Below are 9,193 nucleotides of genomic sequence, written 5' to 3' on the forward strand. Positions count from 1 at the left end.
CCACTGGCTCCAGGTCATCTACAGACCCTGCTAGGTAAAGTCCCCCCTTATCTCCGCTCGTGGTCACCATAGCAGCACCCACCTGTAGCACGCACTCCAGCCAGGTATATCTCTCTGGTCACCCCCAAAGCCAATTCCTCCTTTGGCCGTCTCTCCTTCCAGTTTCTGCTGCCAATGACTGGAACGAACTACAAAAATCTCTGAAACTGGAAAACATCTCCCTCACTAGCTTAAGCACCAGCCCATTATCCTATTTCTACTTTGCACTTTCTTCTACACAATCTACCATTCCAGTGTTTACTTGCTATATTGTATTTACTTCGCCACCATGGCCTTTTTTGCCTTTACCTCCCTTATCTCACCTCATTTGCTCACATTGTATAGACTTATTTTTCTACTGTTTATTGACTGTGTAACGATAGTCGTCGGGAGACGAGGAAGCGGACCAAAACGCAGCTGGGAGCGAATACATGTTTATTTAACACACTAGAATTAAACATGTACACAAATCAAGGAAAAACTGCCAATACGTTACGTGCTCAAATAACGAGACAACAACCCACAAACATCGTGGGGGAAAAGGAACTTAAATGTGATTCCCAATCAGACAGCTGTCGCTTGTGAAGTCTGATTGGGAATCACATTTAAGTTCCTTTTCCCCCACGATGTTTGTCTCCCGACGACAATCGTTACAGAACAACCCACCGAACCAGGACCAAGCAGCGGGAGGAAAAGGAGCGCGAGAGATGGGCTCGCGAGGGGAAGGAGTTCTGGACCTGGGAGGAGATCATGTCGGGGAAAGGACCCTGGCGGACGGACTCCCAGGTCGAGGAGGAAAAGCCAGCCGGTAGACGGAGTCGCAGGCGGCGGTCGAGGAGGCCCGGAAAACACCCCCAAGAAATTTTTTTGGGGGGGCTAATGGGGTGGTCCGGAAGGACAGAGGAAGAGCCCAGACCGCTGCTCTCATGGGGGATGACGGCGGAGGAAGAGACGAAGATGATGAGGCAGTTGATTGAGGACCTGCAGAGGGAAGATCTGGAGGAGGAGCCATGGTATGCGGAGTTGCGCGCTGTGTCGCCAGTGCGCCCGCACAGCCCGGTGCGTCCGGTGGACATGCCCAGCACATGCCGTGCTAGGATGGGCATCCAGCCAGGACGAGTGGCTAAACCGGCTCCACGCTTCAGTTCACCAGTGCGTGTTCACAGTCCTGTCTGGCCCGTTCCTGCTCCCCGCACCAAGCCCACGGTGCGTGTCCACAGTCCTGCCCGGCCCGTCCCTGCTCCCCGCACCAAGCCATGGTATGCAGAGTTGCGCGCTGTGTCGCCAGTGCGCCCGCACAGCCCAGTGCGTCCGGTGGACATGCCCAGCACATGCCGTGCTAGGATGGGCATCCAGCCAGGACGAGTGGCTAAACCGGCTCCACGCTTCAGTTAACCAGTGCGTGTTCACATTCCTGTCTGGCCCGTTCCTGCTCCCCGCACCAAGCCCACGGTGCGTGTCCACAGTCCTGTCCGGCCCGTCCCTGTTCCCCGCACCAAGCCCACGGTGTGTGTCCACAGTCCTGTCCGGCCCGTCCCTGTTCCCCGCACCAAGCCCACGGTGTGACCACAGTCCTGTCCGGCCCGTTCCTGTTCCCCGCACCAAGCCCACGGTGCGTGTCCACAGTCCGGCACGGCCCGTGTCTGGTCCACCGGTGCACAATCCTGTTCCGGTCGACGGCTCCGCTCCGGAGCCTGAGCATGCCGCTCCACAGTGGTCCAGTCCGGGGCCAGAGGGGTAGGGCTAGGGTGGAGGCAGGGGGAGAAACACGCCCGGGGCCAGAGCCTCCACCGAGGGTGAGGCGCCCACCCGGGTCCCCCCCCTAATAGACTTTAGGTTGGTGCGCCGGGAGTACGCACCGTTGGAGGGGGGGTACTGTCACGCCCTGACCAGGTGAACTCTGCTATTTTGGTCAGGGTGTGGCATTTCTATGCTTTATTTTCTACGTTTTGGTTATAGCCTTTCTTTGTTTTATTTCTATGTTGGGCTCGGGGGTGATTTCCCAATCAGACAGCTGTCGCTTGTGAAGTCTGATTGGGAATCACATTTAAGTTCCTTTTCCCCCACGATGTTTGTGGGTTGTTGTCTCGTTATTTGAGCACGTAACGTATTGGCAGTTTTTCCTTGATTTTGTGTACATGTTTAATTCTAGTGTGTTAAATAAACATGTATTCGCTCCCAGCTGCGTTTTGGTCCGCTTCCTCGTCTCCCGACGACAAACGTTACAGACTGTATGTTTGTTTTACTCCATGTGTAACTCTGTTGTTGTATGTGTCGAACTGCTTTGCTTTATCTTGGCCAGGTCGCAATTGTAAATGAGAACTTGTTCTCAACTTGCCTACCTGGTTAAATAAAGGTTAAATAAATAAATAAAAATGACAAACACTGTTGAAGTCTATATGGGAGGATGGGGACTGTCTGCATGACAAACACTGTTGAAGTCTATATGGGAGGGGGGGACTGTCTGCATGACAAACACTGTTGAAGTCTATATGGGAGGATGGGGACTGTCTGCATGACAAACACTGTTGAAGTCTATATGGGAGGATGGGGACTGTCTGCATGACAAACACTGTTGAAGTCTATATGGGAGGATGGGGACTGTCTGCATGACAAACACTGTTGAAGTCTATATGGGAGGATGGGGACTGTCTGCATGACAAACACTGTTGAAGTCTATATGGGAGGATGGGGACTGTCTGCATGACAAACACTGTTGAAGTCTATATGGGAGGATGGGGACTGTTTAAATGAATGAAAGCCTGTCTGGGCTATGGCAAAAATTTAGAGTTTTCTTTAAGAAATACATGCTTAAACAATACTTTTGATATCATGGATGGTCAGTCCTTGCATCCATAGCTCTGAGAGTGGTTACTCCCCAACCCTGATTGTGTACTGGAAACACAGTTTGAGATCACTGTGAGGGGATTTCAGCATTGTTTAGAAGGGGGAATTGGGCTTCCCGGGAAAATGTTGTCCGAGGTTGCAACAGTAACCAAGGCGGGCGGAGCTTAGCAAAGGGTCAATTATACCTCAATCTCTGCAGGGGGGAAGTCCCTAGTGGATGTTTGGCATCTTAGCTGAGCAGTCATGTCTATTTATAAGTCTATTCTTAGGTGATTTGTTTGTGAGTTTGTCTATTTTTAGAATAGAATTACTTTAATGTTCCTAGAAAAAAACTGGCAAGTTGTGTCAAGTTGGATAAGATGTGTAAAGTAAACATATAACAGCAATATGACATCAGAATTCACACAAGACAGACACACATACAGTTGAAGTCGGAAGTTTACATACACCTTAGCCAAATACATTTCAACTCAGTTTTTTTCACAATTCCTGACATTTAATCCTAGTAAACATTCCCTGTCTTAGGTCAGTTAGGATCACCACTTTTTTTTAAGAATGTGAAATGTCAGAATAATAGTAGAGAGAATGATTTATTTCAGCTTTTAATTTCTTTCATCACATTCTCAGTGGGTCAGAAGTTTACATACACTCAATTAGTATTTGGTAGCACTGCCTTTAAATTGTTTAACTTGGGTCAAACGTTTTGGGTAGCCTTCCATAAGCTTCCTACAATAAGTTGGGTGAATTTTGGCCCATTCCTCCTGACAGAGCTGGTGTAACTGAGTCAGGTTTGTAGGCCTCCTTGCTCGACATGCTTTTTCAGTTCTGTCCACAAATTTTCTATAGGATTCAGGTCAGGGCTTCATGATGGCCACTCCAATACCTTGACTTTTTTGTCCTTAATGCCATTTTGCCACAACTTTGGAAGTATGCTTGGGGTCATTGTCCATTTGGAAGACCCATTTGCGACCAAGCTTTAACTTCCTGACTGATGTCTTGAGATGTTGCTTCAATATATCAACATAATTTTCCTACCTCATGATGTCATCTATTTTGTGAAGTGCACCAGTCCCTCCTGCAGCAAAGCACCCCCACAACATGATGCTGCCACCCCGTGCGTCACGGTTGGGATGGTGTTCTTCGGCATGGAAGTCTCCCCCCTTCTCCTCCAAAAAAAAACTATGGTCATTATGGTCAAACAGTTATATTTTTGTTTCATCAGAGCAGAGGACATTTCTCCAAAAAGTACGATCTTTGTCCCCATGTGCAGTTGCAAACCATAGTCTGGCATTTTTATGGCGGTTTTGGAGCAGTGGCTTCTTCCTTGCTGAGCGGCCTTTCAGCTTAGGTCGATATAGAACTCGTTTTACTGTGGAAATAGATACTTTTGTACCTGTTTCCTCCAGCATCTTCACAAGGTCTTTTGCTGGTGTTCTGTGATTGATTTGCACTTTTCGCACCAAAGCACGTTCATCTCTAGGAGACAGAACGCGTCTCCTTCCTGAGCGGTATGATGGCTGCGTGGTCCTGTGGTGTTTATACTTGCGTACTATTGTTTGTACAGATGAACGTGGTACCGTCAGGCGTTTGGAAATTGCTCCCAAGGATGAACCAGACTTGTGGAGGTCTACTATTTTTTTCTGAAGTCTTGGCTGATTTCTTTATATTTTCCCATGACGTCAAGCAAAGAGGCACTGAGTTTGAAGGTAGGCCTTGAAATACATCCACAGGTACACCTCCAATTGACTAAAATGATGTCAATTAGCATATCAGAAGCTTCTAAAGCTATGACATAATTTCTGGAATTTTCCAAGCTGTTTAAAGGCACAGTCAACTTAGTGTTTGTAAACTTCTGACCCACTGGAATTGTGATACAGTGAATTATAAGTGAAATTATCTGTCTGTAAACAATTGTTTGAAAAATGACTTGTGTCATGCACAAAGTAGATGTCCTAACCAACTTGCCAAACCTTAGTGTGTTAACAAGACATTTGTGGAGTGGTTGGAAAATAGTTTTATTAATGACTCTAATGACTGTAAACTTCAGACTTCAACAGTAAGGGTTGATCTTAACCCTATAAACACAAGTGTTAGGTTAGTGTATTTGGTTTATTCATGTTTCTGAGGACGGATGTCTTGTGGTGTTATCTTGTGGGCATCCCAAATCGCAGCCTAGCCCCTATATAGTGCACTACCTTTGGCCAGGACCCTATGGGCCGCCCATTTGGGACACGGCCGTTGTGTGGGCCCCAGCCGTTGTGTGGGCCCCATGCAGGGGAGGGTTTTGGTTTCAATACAAGAACAATTATAAAAGTCAGTCCGCCAATGTGTGATATTTCCATACAGCACCATACATAGATTTGTGTGTGTGTGTGTGTGTGTATGTGTATGTGTGTGTGGTGTGGTGTGTGTGTGGTGTGTGTGTGTGTGTGTGTGGGTGTGTGTGTGTGTGTGTGTGTGGTGTGGTGTGTGTGGTGTAGATAGATAACATCAGTCATCAGAATTGTTTCCTCAGTGTCCATTTATTCAGTCATAGATTTTACAGATCCTGCATAATCTGCAATAAATAACTATTTAAAAAAAAACATTTTAGATAATGAATAATAAATATAAATTAACAAAATGTATTTTGATTCATGAAAAATAACTTACTCTTTTGACAATAATAAATAACTTAATAATAGATTAACTATCTTAACAAATAAATCGGGTTTTGTATCATAAGACATATGTAACTTCAATATGTCTCTCCACTGTGGCCCCGGGGGGAAGTTTTCCCCTATGTACACACAGATCTAGAATCAGCTCCCCTTCCCACAATCCTAACCTTCACCGTTAGAGGGGGAAATGCTAACTGACCCCACGATCAGCTTCCCGGTTTGTAACTTCAACCCTACACCTAGCCTCTCACCGTAGACACGGTTGGTCATCTACATGATGTGTTGATTTGAGCCTCTGGGCTTGCCGTCTCTTCCTGCGGTTGTCCTTCTTTAGATGGATTCTTAAGGGCCAGTTTGGAGGCTTTCTTCGTAGATTGGTTAATGAACTCGGACAGAGGCCTTCCCCTGGACTGTGGTCTTGTTACTGGTCTGAGACAGAAGATACAGGCATTAACTATCAGGTAATTAGTTCATCAGGTGTCATGATGACGGTGTCTATACAGTAGACTATACTACAGTCATGATGATGGTGTCTATACAGTAGACTATACTACAGTCATGATGATGGTGTCTATACAGTAGACTATACTACAGTCATGATGATGGTGTCTATACAGTAGACTATACTACAGTCATGATGGTGGTGTCTATACAGTAGACTATACTACAGTCATAATGATGGTGTCTATACAGTAGACTATACTACAGTCATGATGATGGTAGCACAGTGCAAGATAATTATTAATGCAGAAAGCTGCTGATTTAAATGTTGCGTAGTCCATGGGATGTTTCATTCTAATTGACATATCCTTAATTTCATTTTTTTTTTTTAATATGCAGAAGTACATGTCATTGCTATGTGTCTTCATCTGCTAACATATTAAGCGATGACCATGTGAAAGTCGACTATACCAGATCTGTGTTCTACTTCATGGAGGGAAGCTCACCTTGATGGCCCACAGGTTCTGCAGGTGTGTCCTCAGCTCAGGTATCCTCTTCAGGAAGTAGTGTTTCTGGAGATCCTGAATTTTCCCCTTGACATATTTCAGACTCTCAATCACTTCCTGGTCCACCGTCTGGTTCAGCATCTGGCTGAAGATACTCCGATACACGTCCAGAACCACACTCATTAACACCCTCCGCTCACTGTCCTGATGGAGGGAAGGAAGGAGAATATTTTTAATATCTTTAAACGTAGTTTTGTCTCCAGCCTAGCCCGAGGGTAAGCAGTAGTTCCACATTGGTGATATTAGCCTGAAAGGGATAACAATGTAACTATATCTTACCTCAAACGTGTCCTTGGGGAAAACAGGTTTTCCGTTGAACAGCTGGTCCTTGGAGATCTTCTGAAAGAGTAAGACATGATGACAATCAGTGGTGTTGCTTTTCTCCTTCAACTTGTCACAGTGTATTGCATATAGTGGACTCTTCTACCCCTAATCACAAGTATAGTGACTGTCAGACCTGGGCTAAATATGTCAAATAACTTAAAATACATAATTTAGTTTGTCAGGTACAATGGCAACAATGGAGTAGTCCCAAACGTGCAAACTCCAAACTACATCTAAGCTAAAGCTCACCTCAGATGGAAGTGTTTGAGCCAGGTCTGGTGTCTATGGGCCTACCTGGAAATGCACTGTTATGATGATGTCATCATTTTCAGATTCATTTCAGTCTCACTGACAAGTCTTTCCTGCTTGGGCAGGAAGTGTGGAACTTCTCTTGGTTTTAGTCAAACATTTTATCTCTAACTCATCAACATCCAATGTTCTCCCTGTTCTGTTCTACTGTTGGCCTCCCATTAGGACGGAGGTCTCCCTGTTCTGTCCTACTGTTGGCCTCCCATTAGGAAGGAGGTCTCCCTGTTCTGTTCTACTGTTGGCCTCCCATTAGGAAGGAGGTCTCCCTGTTCTGTTCTACTGTTGGCCTCCCATTAGGAAGGAGGTCTCCCTGTTCTGTCCTACTGTTGGCCTCCCATTAGGACGGAGGTCTCCCTGTTCTGTCCTACTGTTGGCCTCCCATTAGGAAGGAGGTCTCCCTGTTCTGTTCTACTGTTGGTCTCCCATTAGGAAGGAGGTCTCCCTGTTCTGTCCTACTGTTGGCCTCCCATTAGGACGGAGGTCTCCCTGTTCTGTCCTACTGTTGGCCTCCCATTAGGAAGGAGGAGTCTAAAGTTTGCTAATGCAAACACAGTCAGTAGAGGCCAATCTATCTATCTATCTATCTATCTATCTATATCTATCTATCTATCTATCTATCTATCTATCATTATCTATCTATCTATCTATCTATATCTATCTATGATCTATCTATATCTATCTGTCTGTCTGTCTGTCTGTCTGTCTGTCTGTCTGTCTGTCTGTCTGTCTGTCTGTCTGTCTGTCTGTCTGTCTGTCTGTCTGTCTGTCTGTCTGTCTGTCTGTCGTCTGTCTGTCTGTCTGTCTGTCTGTCTGTCTGTCTGTGTCTGTCTGTCTGTCTAAACCCCTGTTTCCCCAGTTAATAATGTGTATGATACTTACATAGTGGACCTTCAGTTTGTCTATGTTGCTCTTCATGTTAATTGATGTGTACTGAGCAGCATTACTCCATCCTAAAGTCATCCAGCCCATCAAGCAGAAACACATCACAGCCCTTGATAACACATCCATGGCCCTCAACCTCACGCTGAAGTTCCCTCAAAGCTCAATAGTCCTCAATCGGTGTACGGTAACTTCAGTCAAAGGCCTTGACTTGAGTTGACTTAACGAGACCGCTTTGTATCTGACACTACTCAAGTCTTGTTCTTCTGTGTCTGTCTGACTGATGCTGAGGCTAAGACAGACAAGTATTTATATAGTTGAGGCAGAGGCAGAAACGATAGAGGTGTGAGGTTGTGGGTTCTCTGACTGAGCGAAGTTTCCTTTAAATCACACACCAACACACGGCCACTGAACACCTTGTTTTTTGCAGCAGAGCATGGGGTCTTGGGTTGGAATCCCTAGGAAACAGGTAGTTAGACACATTCTGGGGAAGTTCTTTGGTGATGCAATAAAGTTCAGGTTGGTATACATGTCTGTTGACTTCTGTGTTGCTAGAGGACAGAGCCCTGTCTGTTGACTTCTGTGTTGCTAGAGAACAGAGCCCTGTCTGTTGACTTCTGTGTTGCCAGAGGACAGAGCCCTGTCTGTTGACTTCTGTGTTGCTAGAGGACAGAGCCCTGTCTGTTGACTTCTGTGTTGCTAGAGGACAGAGCCCTGTCTGTTGAGTTCTGTGTTGCTAGAGCACAGAGCCCTGTCTGTTGACTTCTGTGTTGCTAGAGAACAGAGCCCTGTCTGTTGACTTCTGTGTTGCCAGAGGACAGAGCCCTGTCTGTTGACTTCTGTGTGTTGCTAGAGAACAGAGCCCTGTCTGTTGACTTCTGTGTTGCTAGAGGACAGAGCCCTGTCTGTTGAGCTGTGTTGCTAGAGCACAGAGCCCTGTCTGTTGACTTCTGTGTTGCTAGAGGACAGAGCCCTGTCTGTTGACTTCTGTGTTGCTAGAGGACAGAGCCCTGTCTGTTGACTTCTGTGTTGCTAGAGGACAGAGCCCTGTCTGTTGACTTCTGTGTTGCTAGAGGACAGAGCCCTGTCTGTTGAGTTCTGTGTTGCTAGAGCACAGAGCCCTGTCTG

The 9,193-nt window shown here is 46.1% G+C and overlaps 1 pseudogene; it reads right to left on the reverse strand.

The window, feature by feature from the left end:
* Positions 1-5,797: 5,797 nt before the first annotated feature.
* LOC115188239 (interferon gamma 1-like) lies at positions 5,798-8,442 on the reverse strand (annotated as a pseudogene).
* Positions 8,443-9,193: the final 751 nt, after the last annotated feature.

Source organism: Salmo trutta, unplaced genomic scaffold (genome assembly GCF_901001165.1).
Source record: "Salmo trutta unplaced genomic scaffold, fSalTru1.1, whole genome shotgun sequence".
Taxonomy (NCBI): domain Eukaryota; kingdom Metazoa; phylum Chordata; class Actinopteri; order Salmoniformes; family Salmonidae; genus Salmo; species Salmo trutta.